Source organism: Rhinolophus sinicus, chromosome 14, assembly GCF_057876585.1.
Source record: "Rhinolophus sinicus isolate RSI-liver-muscle chromosome 14, RSI-T2T, whole genome shotgun sequence".
In the NCBI taxonomy this organism is placed as follows: Eukaryota; Metazoa; Chordata; class Mammalia; order Chiroptera; family Rhinolophidae; genus Rhinolophus; species Rhinolophus sinicus.
In genome coordinates this window covers 112,250,181-112,267,921 of record NC_142514.1, presented here as the reverse complement: position 1 = coordinate 112,267,921, position 17,741 = coordinate 112,250,181, and positions in this window count along the sequence as shown.

Genomic DNA, 17,741 nt, shown 5'->3' with positions numbered 1-17,741 from the left:
AGATTAAGAGAGGGGAACATAAGAATTTTAACTTTGTTAGGCTTTTATTCCTTAATTTTTTTAAAAAAATCTGAATCTAAAACTTAAAAATATGTAATTCTTTGTTCATTTCTGCACCAAAATTATTTTTCAGGACATTTTAATAAGCCTGACATTTCACGTGTAAGTTTCAAATACTTTCTCTTCCATCCTGACTTAACACTCCAAGTTTCCTGATCTGTTAAAGAAAAGATAGATTAGATCAGTTCTAAGATTCCTTTCAGCCCTGACACCCTAGCCTCCTATGAAACCTTAAGTCTTTGAAGATTGTAGATGAGTGACCTTTTGTTTGAGTAAGTTCTGGAAAGGGTCTAGGAATATACTGTCAGCTGTTAGAAGGGAAGGAAGCCCTGGAACACTTTTTTAAACTATGAGAGCTTCTTTTTTTCACAGTAACCTCACCCCAAAGGCATTCCCCAGTTAGTGTCTTTATCTATTTTTATTCTGAGAACCCCATCTAAATTAAGCTTTCACACAAGGTTTATATAGTGATGAGGTCTGGGCATTCTTTCATCACAAGCCATAAGCCTTAACATGAAACTTCATTATCACCAATTTTTGTATAAAAAACGAAGCTCAAAAGCTTGGTGACCATATACACCCCTGAACCCAAAAGTAGAACTTGTATTCTGACATAGGTCTGTCTGACAATGAGACAGAATATTTACAATCAGGATGGTCCCAGCAAATCTTCTTGTGGGAAACTGAAGGAACCAGTTGACAGGTTAAAAGGAAAGACTGGCAGAACAAGAATTTTGTAAATATTCAAACCATACTTCAAGTGCACACAAACCCTTCTGGTGAAATCTACTAGGGATAAGTTTCATTCAATCAAGAGAGAACTAAAAAAACTTCAGCAAATAGACTGATGATGAGCATTTAATATATTTCATTATAATGCTAAGAATAAAACAAGGGTTGAGAAATAAGTAGAAGAATAGTATGTAAACAAAATAGAAACAATGCAACTAAAATAATGGGAGGAGAAGAGATCAAGGGGAAAACAAAGATGATTGAGTCTGAGAAAAAAGACACCATTTTAAACTTAAAATATATTATTAATTTTTAAAAATGAACTAGGAGTACTATTAATAGAAAAGATTTTAAGACAAAGAAAACTGTTATATGTACCCCCATATTTATTGCAGTATATTTATACTAACCAAGACACGAAAGCAAACTTAGTGTCCATCAGTGGATGAATGGATAAAGAAAATGTAATATATATGTATATAATATGAATATACACACACATACACGCAACAAAATACTATTCAGCCATTAAAAAGAAGAAAATCTATTTGTGACAACATGGATGGACTATGAAGTAAGTCAGAGAGAGACAAATACTATATGATCTCAATTATATGTGAAACCTAAAACAAACAAATAAAAAACCACACTCGAGACTGGTTGTTGGCTGAGGTGGGGGGAAGGGAGTGGCATGTTGGAGAAATGGGTGAAGGGAATCAAAGGTACAAACTTCCAGTTATAAAATAAGTAAGTCATGGGGATGTAATGTACAGCATGGTGGCTATAGTTAATAATACTGTGTTGTATATTTCAAAGTCACCAAAAGAGTAGATCATGAAAGTTCTCAACACAAGAAAAAAATGTGTAACTATGTGTGGTGAGGGATGTTAACCAGACTTATTGTGGTGATCATTTCACAATATATACAAATATCAAATTATTATGTTGTACACCTGAAACTAATATAATGTTATATATCAATCATATCTTAATTTAAATAAAACAAAGATAGCTGTTACAACTAATAATACAAACTTTCCTAAAAACCAAAAGAATTATTTTTAAATAGTAAAGAATCATAGATACAATAATTATAGCAGTACGTAAACAGCAGAGTTGAGAAGTGATTTCCAGGCTATATTGTTAAGTGAAAAAAGCAAAATACTACAGAGCATATATAGTATGCTACATTTTGTGTTAAAAGAGGGAGACAAGAAACATACACGTACCTATTTATTTTTGCAAAAAGAAGCATCGGAAAAATAACCAAAAAAATGAAACTGATTACATACAAGGAATGGGGAGAAATGGATAGGAAGGGGAGTGATGCTTCTCTGAAGTTATAGTTTTGACTTTGGGAAGCATGTTAAAATTCTACATATTCAAATAAGGAAATTAAATCAACAAGAATGAAGACTTAAAACTGAGTATAAAAGGAAACAAATCAACCCAATTGTATTGGGTTGGCAATACAAATCCTGAACTCATTTTTAGTAGTTTTGTTTTTCTATTTTACATTTACTGTAGGATTGAGTAAGTGTGATTATGTTTGCAGAATCCAGAGTTCTCACTGTGGAAGAAAGGAGGTACAACTCTGGAATGGGCATAAGAAAGGAAGATTCCTGTGATGTTGAATTGGCATTGGAGGTATACGCATGAACTCAAGATTTCTAAAACATACCAGCAGCAATGAGCATTCATAGTGCTCAGATCTTGGTTTACAGAAGTGACATTGTCAAATTAGAGGGGGAAATAGTATTGGGAAAAAAGGGCTTTCTTCAACATCATTTTCAACTTTTTTATGGAAAAAATTTTTTAACATGGATCCACACTTCACACCATTAATCGGTAAATTCCAGATGTATTAAATAACTACATGTGAAAGGTAAATCCATAAAGCAAATAAGAAAAAAATGTGAGAAAATATCTTATAAACTTAGTAAAGGATTTCTTAAACAAGAACAGAAAGCAAAAAGCATAAGGAGAAAAGTTGATGAGATTTGACTACATCAAAATTAAGGATTTCAGTTCAATCAAGGACCAAGTGGTATGGTGACAGATAAGAAAATATTTGCAACATATACAGTAGTACTCCCTTATCTGCAGTTTCATTTTCTGAGGTTTCAGTTACCCATGGTGTACAAGGTCCCAAAATATTACGTGGAAAATTTCAGAAATACATAATTCATAAGTTTTAAATTACATACCTTTCTGAGTAGCGTGATGAAATCTTTTGAGTTCTGCTCCATCTTGCTGAAACATGACTCATCCCTTAGTCCAGCGTCTCCACACTGAATATGCTCCCTGCCTGTTAATCACTTAGTAGCCATCTTGGTTATCAGAGCAACTGTTGGTATCACAGTGCTTGTGTTCAAGTAACTCTTATTTTACTTAATGGCCCCAATGCTCAAGAGCAGTGATGCTGGAAATTTGGATATGCCAAAGAGACGTTGTAAAGTGCTTGTTAACTATTGTCAGAAGGTCAATAGAAGCCTAACGTTATATCACAATGCCTATATCATCCACTTCACTTCATCTCTTCACATGGTCATTTTATCATCTCACATTATCACAAGAAGAGTGAGTACAGTACAATAAGATATTTTCAGAGAGAGAAAGACCACATTCACATAACTTTTATTATAGTATATTGTTATAATTTTTCTATTTTATTATTAGTTATTGCTATTACATGTGAACCTTGGAGATATTGCAGTTTTGGTTCCAGACCATTGCAATAAAGTGAACACAGGCAAACCTCAGAGCTATTGCAGTTTTGGTTCCAGACCACCATAATAAAGGAAGCATCACAATAAAGTGAGTTGTAATCTTTTTGCTGGTGGAGGGTCTTGCCTGCAATTCGTAAAAAATACACACCTGTGAAGCACAATAAAGTGAAGCACAATAAAACAAGACATGCCTATAATCTGCTGTGCCTAATTTATAAATTAAACTTTATCATAGATGTATATAGATAGGAAAAAGCATAATATATATAATGTTTGGTACTATCTGCTGTTTCAGGCATCAACTTGGGGTCTAGGAACATATCCTCCGCAGGTAATGGGGGACTACTATAAAAACAAGGGGAAAAAAAAAAAAACCAACAAGGAGTTAGTTTAAAGGTTGTACCAGGAAGACATAAAAACAAAACAAAGGACATCCAATTTTTAAAAAATATATTATATGAGTAAACAAATAATATGAGTAAGTAATATAACTCACAAAATAGAAAAAATAAATGACTACCAAATATATGTCCCTCAAATCAGGATCTTTCTCTTCATCCAACACATCAGATTTTTCTTGTTCTGGCTATTGATTCTCTGCACCAGCCATTGCCTCAGTTTTAAATGCTTTTCCCCTAAAACTTTTATGACTGACTCCTTCGTGCCATTCAGATCTCAGTTTAAATGTTATCTCTTCAATAAGGTCTTTCTGTCCCATTCCACCCAATATAACCACCCCACTACCTGCCCCATCATTCTTTATTACATCATCTTGTTCTATTATCATCATATATTTATTATTCAATGACATACCCTGTTTCCCCGAAAATAAGACCCAGCCGAATAATTAGCTCCAATGCATCTTTTGGAGCAAAAATTAATATAAGACCCAGTCTTATATTATATTATATAACACCCAGTCTTATATTACAGTAAAAAAAATATAATCAATTTACTATTATATTAATATAATTAATATAAGACCCGGTTTTATATTATATTATATAAGACCAAGTCTTACATTATAGTAAAATAAGACTGGGTCTTATATTAATTTTTGCTCCAAAAGACGCATTAGAGCTGATTGTCCAGCTAGGTCTTATTTTTGGGGAAACACGGTAGTCTTCTTTATCTATATGTTAATTATTCTCTCTAACTGGACAGTAAGACAGGGAGGAGAAAATTTATCTGTCTTGTTCAACCTGTATGCCCAGTGTTTGGCACATAGTTGGTATTCAATAAATATTTGCAGAGTTAATGAATATATTAATGTATGAAAAAAAGTAATATGATCCCTGTTCAGACAAGGATTTTCAATCATAATTAAATGACTAATTAATGGAATCTTGCTAAGCTGTGTCAAGCATCAGATGGAGAATTGAGCAGGATGATCATTTAATATGCTTCTTCTAAAAATAATATTTATGAGTCAAAGGAACACAGTTCCCTTGGATACCTTTGTTTTGACCACAATGCCTGGACCGCATTATTTTAGTCATGGATTAAGCCAGTTGAAACTCAAACCTCTATAGGACTATGCACATTCTAAATACCATCAACCCAGAGGGGCCCTGATGTAAATTCCATCAACAGGAAATGGTGTTGGTGTGGAATAGTCTACCAGGCAGAAATATTCTAACCATGAATCTTTGTAGCTCAAGGTCACTCACTCACAGTTGCTTCTTACTTTAAATCTTATGGAGTGACAGTCACCACATGACACTGGGAAAACACCTACATTTTGCTAACCAGGTTTCATGTGAGAACATCCAGTGAGCTTCTTATGATCAGGTCTCAGGAGGAAGCAAGGTGACATAGTACCATATCTGCCATTTCAGTTAAAGCACAGAGACCTGGATTTAAAAATTGTTGAATTTATTTCAACAGAATACTTACACGCTTGGGAAATCTGTCATACAACTTCTCAGCATGCCATGCGATTTCTAATGATCCATTTAAGTAACCTTCATTTGCACAGTGTAACATGAGCCTTGTCCCTGTGGATTTGCAGGGATGTCTATTTATGAGGTTCAGTTTTGTTTTGTTTTGTTTTACCTTAGATGAAGAATCACATTAAGCATAATCCTAACTCTTAACACATTACCATCATCAGTCCATGCAAAACACCTCTCCTGCTTTTCTCTTTACTCTTTCCCTTCATTCCTGACCCCCAAATTTACTAACTATAATGCATTTTATGTAATGTTCTGAACTAAGCATATATCCTCATGAAATTTGTGATGATGTATGTTTATGTACTTTTAATATAATTTCAATCTCTTTCTTACATCTGTCACTTTGACACTATTTTAAAGATATATCTATTACTGCATGAATATCTAGTTAAAATCTTCTGTATCCACTATATTTTAATTATCCATTCTCTTGTGAAAGTGATATTGTTATTATCAACAGAATCTTATTTTTTATATTTTTTTCAAGTTTGTTATTACTGGCCTAGAGAAACAGTGTTAATTTTTTTACAATTTGTCCTTGTATCCAACAATTTTGCCAAGTATTTGTGTTAGTTGAACATATTGTTTTCATCTTTGTCTTTATAGTCCTTGTGCCTCTTATGCCTTTTTCTAGTTTTAATACTGGCCAGTAGTGAACAAGACTATTTATTGAAATAAAAGACTGGAAAGAATCCAAATATCCATCAATAAGGAATTATTTGAATAAACTATAGTACTGTGTTTCCCCGAAAATAAGACCTAGCTGGACCATAAGCTCTAATGTGTCTTTTGGAGCAAAAATTAATATCAGACTTGGTATTATATTATATTATATTATATTATATTATATTATATTATATTATATTATATTATATTATAAAGACCTGGTCTTATATTATATTAAAATAAGACTGGGACTTACATTAATTTTTGCTCCAAAAGACGCATTAGTGCTGATTGTCTGGCGAGGTCTTATTTTCGGGGAAACACAGTATATCCACATGATTTTATAGAGTACTAAGCAACTATCAAAGGAGATGAGGAAGATATCTTATTTTGCAATGGAATAATATTTGGGATGTATTGTTGAATGAAAAAGCAAGTTTCAAGCTGAGAGATCCAAGATGGCAGAGTAGATAAACACTGTACCTGCATCCTTCTGTGAACACATTAAAATTTCAACTTAATTATAGAACAATCACCCTGGAGAATCATCTGAAGTCTAGCTAACAGAAATCCTATAAGTAAAAATATAAACAAGAAGCCACATCGAGACTGGTAGGAGGGGTGTAGACATGGAACAGGCGTGTCATGCAGGGTCTCAGGTCCCACTCCCCACATAAGAACACAGGATATGGCGAGGCCAAAAAGGAACACCAACGGAGCCATGGATGGGTGGTTCATTCATACCACTATAGTCGCGCTGGCGGCTAGGTTGGAGAGACAAGAAGCAGGCTCCACAAGATGTGTAATCTGCTGTCCGCTTCTCTGCCAACAAACCAACCCATTTGCTAGCTGCAATCTTCCGTCTGCTTCTCTGCCACCCAACCAACCCGCCAGCATAGCCACAGCAGTTATATCAGATGCCAATGGCTACCTGGTTAAAGCGGATAGCCAACTAGTTACATCTGATGGCCATCTACTACCCGAGCCAGCACCTTTCCTCATAAGGTCAAGAGCCTGGAAACTGCTCAGTGGGACTCTGTCCCCACAGGGCCCCAAACCTTCGTGTGGCAGTTGAGAACCAGTAGGGATATCTCAATCACAGAGGACCTCCCAGAAGAGCGAGGGACCCCAGCCTCCCACACCAGGCTCCCCAGCCCGGAGTACTGGTGCAGTGAAAAAGAGCCCCCACAATTTCTGGCTGTGAAAAACAGTGGGGATTATAACCATTCGGGTGGAATGGAAGGCTGCAGGAAACCCACACATCCTCTTAAATGGCCTGCGCACAAACTCACTTCCTCCAAGGCACTCACCTTGAACTCCAGCAGAAGGACAATGACTCAGGGGCCTCAGAGACATAAGAAGGGCAGATAGGTATGTGGATTTACGGGGAGGACTAGAGGACATTCGGCATTTTCCTGGTGAGGTGTCTTCCTCACATGCAGCTGGCATACAGGCACCATCTTTCCTATGTTGAGCCCACCCCCACAGACCAAATCTGAATTTGATTGGCCTGGTGAGCTCTGCTGCTCCTCCCTGCTGACTCAGCTGAAACACTGTCCCACGCAACTCCCCCAATGCTGGAGGCACTTTCTGTGCTAGCAGCCAGCCCCTCTGGCATTGCACTCTTTTTTAGAAAACTATTGGAGTCCATGAGCCCCACACAGGCAGCAGTAACTGGCCTCAGTGTGCTCTGAGACTTTTGCTGAGTTGCTCCAGGCTCAGCACTGGCACCAAACCAGAGTCAACATTAACCTGGTGACCACAACTCTTCCCACTCTAGTAACTCCCTGAGACCCTGCCTCACCCAATTCACATATCACATAAGGCTTTATCAGTGGCTGAACCTTAAGAGAGCCAGCAGGTGGCAGCAAGTCTCTAGGTGTCCTGGATTTTTGCACTTACCCCAGGTCTGGTACTCATGGAGCCATACTCAGTTGACAGTGTGGCCTCTCCCACGCACCTCCAGGTTTAGCACAAACAGCAAACAACCATGGATTGCTTTGTAGCTCCTACCAGGTAACACCTGGCCAATCACAGGCAGTGACTGACCTGGGCCTGTACCAGTGTCCCTCCCAAGAGGCCTCAGAACCAACATACTTTGGAGGTTGGCTTCAGACCATAGCAGACCACTGCCCAATTAGCCCCACAAGTGGCACAAACAAAGGGTGGTCTGAACAGGGCCGCCAGAGCCCACTGGGGCAAATCCCATTCAGTAAGGTAAACCTCCCGCACAGCAGCCCATAAGCTGTGAATGTGGCCAAACCCCACAGCCAGTCAGCCTGAAGGCAATACCACCCACTGATGGACCAATAGCAATCAAAACTCAACTCTAACAGGATAGCACACAAAACCCACACAAGGGACACTCCTGGAGCATCTGGCTCAGGTGAGCATGGAGACTGTACCACTGGGCCCCACAGGACCCCTACCACATAAGGCCACCCAGAAAGACTGGGATACATAGCAGATCTACCTAATACATAGAAAGAAACACAGAGAGGCAGCCAAAATGAGGAAACAAATACGTCCCAGGACAGCCAGATGGCTCAGTTGGTTAGAGTGTGAGCTCTGAACAACAGGGTTTCCGGTTCAATTCCCACATGGGCCAGTGAGCTGCACCCTCCACAACTAAATTGAAGACAACGAGCTGCCACTGAGCTTCCGGAGGTTGCGGCTGATTGGCTCAGTTGGTTAGAGCACAAGCTCTCAACAACAAGGTTGCCGGTTCAATTGCCACGTGGGATGGTAGGCTGCGCCCCATACAACTAAGATTGAAAACGGCAACTGGAATTGGAGCCAAGCCGCACCCTCCACAACTAGATTGAAGGACAACAACTTGGAGCTGATGGGCCCTGGAAAAGCCCCCTGTTCCCCAATAGTCCCCAATAAGAAAAGAAAAAAAAAGAAGAAGAAATATGTACCAAATGAAAGAATAGGAAAAAATCCAGAAAAAGAACTAAATGAAATGCAGGCAAGCAACCTACCAGAGACAGTGTTTAAAACAATGGTTATAAGGATGCTCAAGGAATTTAGTGAGAACTTCAACAGCGAGATTGCAAGTATAAAAAAGAACATAGAAATAATAAAAAAGAACAAGTCAGAAGTGAGGAATACAGTAACTGAAATGAAGAATGCACTAGAAGAAATCCCCAGCAAACTAGATGAAGCAGAGGACTGAATCAGCAATTTGGAAAATAAGGTAGCAGAAAACACCCAGTCAGAACAGCAAAAAAGAAAATTTTTTTTTTAAATGAGGATAGTTTAAGATACCTCTGAGACAATATCAAGCGTAAAAACATTTACATCATAGAGGTACCAGAAGAAGAGAGAAAGCAAGGGATTGAGAACCTATTTGAAGAAATAATGACTGAAAACTTCCTTAACCTGGCAAAGGAAATAGATATACAAACCCAGGAAGCACAGAGAGTCCCAAAGAAGGATAAACCCAAACATGCCCACACCTAGACATATTATAATTAAAATGGCAAAGGTTTAAGACAAAGAAGAATCCTAAAAGCAGCAAGAGAAAGGCAACAAGTAACTTATAAGGGAGCTCTCATAAGACTGTCATTTGATTCCTGAACAGAAATTTTGCAGGCCAGAAGGGGTTGGCAGAAAATATTCAACGTGATGAAAAGCAAGGATCTACAACCAAGATTATACTACCCAGCAAGGTTATCATTTAAAATTGAAGAACAGACAAAGACCTTTCCAGACAAGAAAAAGCTAAAAGAGTTTATCACTACCAAACCAGTATTACAGGGAATGTTAGAGAGACTTCTTTAAGACAAGCGGGGAATAAAGATCAAACTATGAATAATAAAATGGTAATAGCTACATATCTATCAATAATTCCTTTAAAATAAATGAATTAAATGTTCCAATCAAAAGACATAGGAGGGTTGAACGGATAAGAAAACAAAACCTTTCCATATGTTCCCTCCCAGAAAATCACTTCAGATTGAAAGACACACAGAGACAGAAAGTAAAGAGATGGACAAAGATATTTCATGAAAATGGAAATGAAAAAAAAAAAAAAAAAACAGCTGGGGTAGCAATAAATTAAAAAAAAACAAAGGCTATAAGAAGAGACAATGAAAGACCCAGTAATCCCACTTCAGGATATTTATCCGAAGGAACCCAAAACACTACTTCAAGGGGACATGTGCATCCATATGTTCACTGCAGCATTGTTCATAATGACCAAGATGTGAAGGTAGCCTGGGTGCCCATCGATGGAAGAATGAATAAAGAGGAAGTGGTACATATATATATACAATGGAATATTGCTTGGCCATGGAAGGGAATGGGTTCTTGCCATCTGCAGCAACATGGATGGACCTGAAGTATATTGTGCTGAGTGGAGTGTGTCAGACAGAGAAAGACACATGTAATGTGATTTTGCCTATATGTGGAATCTAAGAACAAAATTAACAAACAAAACAGAAACAAATTCATAGATACAGAAAACATTTTGATGGTTGCCATACAAGAAAGGAGTTGGGGGTGTGGGTAAAAAAAGGGGGAGGGATTAAGAAGTATGAATTTGTTGTTACAAGGTAGTTATGAGGATGTAGGGTATAGCATAAGGAATATAGTCAATAATATTATGATAACTATGTATGGTGTCAGATGGGTACTAGATTTGTTAGGGTGATAGATGGAAGGGGTTGGGGGTAGGGTGAAAAAGGCAAAGGGATTAAAAAGTATAAAGTGGTAATTACGAAATAGTCATGGGGATGTAAAGTAAAGCATAGGGAATATAGTCAATGATACAGTAATCACTATGTATAGTGCCAGGTGGGTACTAGACTGGTCAGTGAGGATTACTTCTTAAATTATATAAATATCTAACCACTATGTTATATATCTGAAATTAATATAAAATAATATTAATGTCATCTGCAATTGATACATTTAAAAGGGGAGAGGGGAGGGAAATAAGAGGTCTAAATTTCCAGGTATAAAGCAAACAAGTCATGGGGATGTGAAGTACAGCATAGGGAATACAGTCGATAATATTGTGATAACATAGTACAGTGTCAGGTGGTTGCTGGATTTATCATGGTGATCACTTCTTCAGGTATATAAATTTTGAATAACTATGGTGTACCCCTGAAACTAATATAATATTGTATGTTAGCTATATTTTTAATACAAATCTTTAAAAAATAAAAGAATAAAGTATCTGGAAGCCTAGTGTAGCTTTTTCTGTTTAAGTTATATGGACAAATGACCAATTTATTCACTCAGAGCAACACTTAGAATGTGATGTATGTGTGTGTATGTGAGTGTATGTATTTCATATTAGAAATATAGATTTTGAAGTATTCTCTAATATGTGTGGATGCAAAATCTACCACCACTAATACAAATTTGAAATAAATATTTGTTCATTGTATATTTTGTTTTCCATTACAGTAAATTGTATTTCTCAATTTAAAAAAAAAAAAAAAGCAAGGTTCAGAACAGTGTATAATGTGCTTCATTTTTATCTAAGAAAGAGAGGAGATACAAGTGTGTATGTGAGTGAGAGATAATTTGCCTCTACAAGCTGTTAAAAATGATTAAAGAAGACAATTTAGGTGATACAAATAAATTTTATTTCACACTTATTGAAGTGGGCAGTCTCCATTGCCAAGGGTCCAGAGAACTGTAAAATGGGAGAGAAGTCAGAGAGCTTTTATAGGATAAAAAAATAAAGAACAAGGAAGTTAAGTATAGAGCTAAAAGTTGGCTTGATGTTTGGGGATTGGCTGATTGGGTATACTGATTTTCTGGTCAAACAGAGCATTTACAGGAACATGAAAGTTATCGAAGTTTCAATTTGCTGGTATGGCACCTGGAGCAGGAACAACTCCATTTTAGGCCTAGAAATTTATTTCAACAAAACTCTCCAGGATTTGGTGCAAATTAGAGTAGAGCCAGGGCCTTAACTCTTTATACCTATAGGAGGATCTCTTGACCTGACTTTCTAGCTCAGTAATTATTATTAGTATTTATTCTGCTTAGTGCCATATCTATTGAATCCTGTTTTCAATTATTTTATTATTACATTTTTATACTTAGTTCTCCTTTGTTGCTTTTTGTTCTTGCGTCCTATAACCAATATCATCTATTTCTTTAAAGATATTATTAAGCTTATTTTAAAGTTTTAGTCCATGTTTTATATTTGTTAGAGAAAACCACAGACCCCAAACCTACATTTAATACCTGACCTAATTGCTGTTTCAACCTTTCCCAGAAACATAATCTTAATCAACCAATCTGAAGTTTTCTGGTCAACACCAAGGAGGTGATCTATCACATGGGCCCTCTCCAGTCCCCATAGAAAGAAGAGACAATCTGCAGGATAAAAATGCTTTCTGTTCCCTTCCCCCAAAAGAAGAGATCCTGGTGTAAAAATAATCCTTTCTTTTCTTTTGTTAATAGCTCCCCTGCCCAACCCTTCTTCCTATAAAAACCTCCTATTTTGTAACTCCTAGGACAGCACTTCTACCCTGTTTCCCCGAAAATAAGACCTAGCCAGACAATCAGCTCTAATGTGTCTTTTGGAGCAAAAATTAATATAAGACCCAGTTATATTATATTATATTATATTATATTATATTATATTATATTATATTATATTATTATATTATATTATATTATATTGCATTATATTATATTAAAGACCCAGTCCTATAATAAAATAAGACAGGGTCTATATTAATTTTTGCTCCAAAAGATGCAGTAAAGCTGATTGTCCAGCTAGGTTTTATTTTCAGGGAAACACGGTGGTTGCTAGACAGGATGCTACCCAATTCATGAATCTCCTAATAAAGCCAATTAGATCTTCAATTTTACTCAGCTGAATTTTGTTTTATAACACACTGATTCTGTTTCCTCTAATATAGGTCGTATGTGTGGTGTTCTTTCTCTCAAACGGACAGGACTTCTCCATTATTTCAATATTTTTGTCTCTGAGTTCATTTTCCCCTAGTGAGAAGCTGAGGCCCAGACTCTTGCTTGTATCATTCCTGGGGAGTTGGTGGCGGAGGCTATTCCAGTTTTTGCACCTTCACCAGGTGAGTCTGACCTGATCTCCAAGTTACTGAAGAAGCTATCTAAACCTTTCAAACATCTCCCCTGAGAAATCTCTTTTCTCTATGTATTGTAATTGTCCGACCCTGGATGTGTGGAGGGGTGATATTGTGACGGATAATAAATGTCAATGTAAGAACATCCAAACCTGTGGAGAATTCTTATGAGTTTATTTGAGCCAAACAGAGGGTACATCTGAAAGTAAAATCTAAGCAGAATGAGGAAAATGCCTTCCAGAATGACAGTTTGCAATTTCTCCTGTGCATTTGGAATTAAGGAGGGAATTAAGGAAGTTTAAATGAAGGAAGGAGAAAGCAAGATGGGGGCTGGATTACAGAATAGTTAACAAGATTTATGCGCTCTCTTGAGGGTAGTTATGACTCTTAAGGGTCTGAAAAACGATTAATCTGGCATTTCAAAGGTGTGTTAACCTAGATGCACAAAAACAATGGACAGAGCTTGCTTAAGGCAAAGATAAACCTTTTACTAAAGGTATATGCTTGGAGTGTGACTACCCATTATGACCTGCCCAGTTAGGAATTTATGATCACATCTCCCTGTGAGGTTACTTTCCGTAAAACCCCCTTTTTTTTTCTTCACAATTCCCCCTTTGAGTCATAAATCAATCTAAAGGATGAATTGACAACCAAACTTTTGGCCTGATAGTGCAGGAAGGCTCATTCTGGTCTCAATATCAATATCGCCTTGTTGAAGTGGTGGACCGTTGGGGACAGGGCAATACCATAACCATAGGATGTGAGTTTAGGCCAAATTTTTCCAAAAAAGGAAAGGGGAGGTAAATGGAAGGCACTCAAGTCTTATGGCTTTCATGGTAAAAAACACTCTGGATCATTTCTATCCTGTGAAGTATCAAGATCAAAGTTTTGCAATCTGTGTCATTTTTCTGTATTCTGCACCTATTAATAGTATAACATTTGCATAAGCCGTAAAAAGAGTAGTAACAGTTATCTTGTACATCTTCAGTAGCTATAAACAGTTGGACTTTATAGAAAAACCCTAAGAACAAGTATAACTGTTATTGGCAGTCAATGATCTTTAAAGTCTTTGTCTTCTGAGAGCTCACTGTGAAAGGAAGAGGTTACCTATTTGGCATTTTCTTGAAGTGGCTTTTTCAAGACTCCACTTCTTGATGGGTTGAAGTACAAAATCACATTCCAAAGCCTTGGATACAGAGAGAAGAACAATCTGCACCCACGTTTGCAATCTACCACAAGTGACTAAGAACACAATCTCTGGAGACTGATTGCCTGGGCTTGAATGCTGGTTCTGTTACTTAGTGGTTGTGTGACCTTGGACATTACTCGACCTTTCTGTGCCTCAATTTCCTCATCTGTGTTTTGTTTTGTTTTCATTTTAAGTTTATCTTTCCCTTGTCTCTCTCTACTTCCTTGCCTGTGCTCATCATGTTCCCTCCTGGAACAAGAGCTCAATCTCTATTACCCTCCCTCTCTCCATCAAAATTCTACCCATCCTACAAGGCTCTGCTCAAATACCTCCTTACTTCAGTACTCTCCCTTCTTCCTTTTAGTCAGCACTCCAACATCACTCTTTATCTCTTTGATAGCAGTAGTCATATTCTGCTTTGCAAGGGATATATATATATATCCAAAAATAATAATGAGCTCCTACTATGTTCCAGGCACAGGATAAAGGGCAATGGATGAGCTATTCAAAATCCCTGGGTTTACTGAACTAGTGGAGAAGAGACTTCTGTATATGTTTGTCTCTTCTAGGTCATACTACAAGACCCAGTATTATATTATATTATATTATATTATATTATATTATATTATATTATATTATATTATATTATATTATATTAATTATATTATATTATACCCGGTCTTATATTATAGTAAAATAAGACCAGGTCTTATATTAATTTTTGCTCCAAAAGACTCATTAGAGATAATTGTACGGCTAGATCTTGTTTTCGGGGAAACACGGTATATCCTGAAGGCAGGGATAAAGTCACATTCACTTCATCTTTCACATACTATAGCCACCATAGGAACCCAAAAGCTGTTAATTGAAATATGTTTTAATTGAATCAAATGTTATCAAATTGACAATGCTTGATTTGGGTCACTGGTTAACTCTCATTTTAGTTGCTTGTGACCAAGAAGAGTGCAAGATTACCTTTAAATCCTCAATAATGGCCTTTCCCAAACTGTCTTCGCTTCCCCTATTCAGGCTCTGAAGCTAAGACAGGTATTTTCTCCAGCTAAAGCCAGAAGGGTCAATTTCCAGAGCAAGTGTCTCTTGTGGTTTTTCATAGTCTGGGTGAACAAAGCCACTTCTTGTAAGATGAAATCTGTGTCTATGACTCAGTGCTATAATAGACCTATGGGGTTACTCTGAGGGAATGTGACATGGCTTACCTCCAACTCTGAAAATACCTTCATGTCCTGAATCACGGAGTATTTTGATGATACTAAGCTTGTAGGAGCCTGTACCGTGGAGTGGCTTGAGAAGTCAGTACAGTGCAAGATAAAAACAAACTAAATCATAAAATAAACATAAATAAACTCATAAAGATTTTCTTTTTCTCATGACAGCTATTTTTAAAAATAGAAATTATCAAATTCAGAATTTTTTCTCATTTTTGTGGGCGTGGCTGGGAGGTCCCTAAGCACATGTACAGCCTACATATTTAATATCCCAGAACGGGACCATCTGTTATTATTACTCATATTGAACAAAACTGAGGTGGAGAAATAGACAGGGTAAGGGATTTAACCCAGATCACAGGTCATTTAGTAACTGAGCTGAAACTCAAGACTTGTACCTTACACTTTTCCCAATAAAGCATACTGCACAAATACCAAGGGATGTGTCTGTGGTATGTGCTGGGATCAGAAGAGAAAAGTGTCTGCAAAAAACAAGCTGATTCAAAGAAGGCTGGGATTCTGAAGTGGTGGGTTGATCTGCTATCTCTCTGTTGATGCAGTTGCTATGGGAAGTATAAATTCTCAGGAAACATGGACCAAAATCTCTGGGACTTGTAATCTCAAAATGAAGCACCACGTAGAGACCTTGGGCCAGACAAGGTGCTGATTCTTGCCTAAGGGCTGTGAAGCATGACTTCTTCGGCTACAAGGGATATAGTACAAGAATCAGGTATTCTTTCCAGGGTAGGGAGGCAGCAAGAGTGTCAGTCTATCTGCTGTGTCTGGTATGGGGGCTGGGGAGAGAGTGTGAAAGTGATGGCAAGTAGTTTATTCCTTCCATAGAGGATACATTTTCACTTTCACAGATGGACAATAGAACAAATCTAAATGCAGTCTCACAAATCTTTAAAAGTCTTAGGAGCTTGATGTTTGCAGCCCAAACTGGAGGAATATGAAGCCTCCAAAGTAATGCAATCTTAATCAGATAAATTTCCTTTCACCAATTATTAATTATCAGAATGTCAATAACAAGATTTAGCTGTACAGGGACCCAGGGGCCTCTGTTCCTGTATAAACTCTACTACCACTTATTTTCCAAAATTTTTGTTTCAACACTGCCATCTAGTGTCCAGTTCTCTGATTTACCAGCCTCAGGTTATCTGTTCAAGGAAGGTCAATATTCTCGACCTTGGAAAGATATCTATGACACCTTGTTAAATGAAAAAAAGAAAATTAAAAAATGGTATGTACTATATAATTTTGTACATATAGACTTGTGTGTATGCGTGAGTGCAAACTTTATGCATATGTGTATATGCACAAATCTCCAAATTATTGATGGTATCTCTGGTTGATAGAATTTGGAGGAATTTTTGTTACTTCTTTATTCTTATCTGTACTTCACTTTTTTATAATGATAATTGATCATTTGTGTAAATAAGGGGAAAGGTTAATTTTTTAATTAAAATTTATTGGGGTGACAATCGTTAGTAAAGTTACATAGATTACAGGTGTACAATTCTGTATTACACCATCTATAAATCAGGAAAGGTTAATTTTTAAAAAGACGACATGAGCCCTCAAGGTGAGAATCTACCCAAAAAGATTATTTTATGAAGTGAAATATATTCAACAGAAGTGTATTGATCATCTACTACTATGTACAATATATTCTTTTGATCTTAAAGTACACCAGTAAAATCAGATAATATCCTTCTACCATAATATCAGCAACCATTTCATGTATGTTTACTATGTGTTGGTCACTGTGCTGAGCTATTTGCTTTCTAAATCTTAAAATAATCATGGAGGTGAAACTACTGAGGTGAGAATACTGAGGCCCAGAGAGGTTAAGTAACTTATCCAAAATCACAAAGAATATATGAGATTAAAATCCAGGTGTTTCTCTGAAACCTGAACACTGAATCACTATACAATTCTCCTCCAAGTTTCTAAGAAATTACCCCACATGATCCACAAACATGGGTAAAAAAGGACATTAATTTTTTTGAATGCTTCCTAAGTGTCAGACACCATTCTTTAATCCTCATAGAAATCTATTAAGTAGATATTTCTTAGAGTGCAATCACATTAGAAGTAAGCAA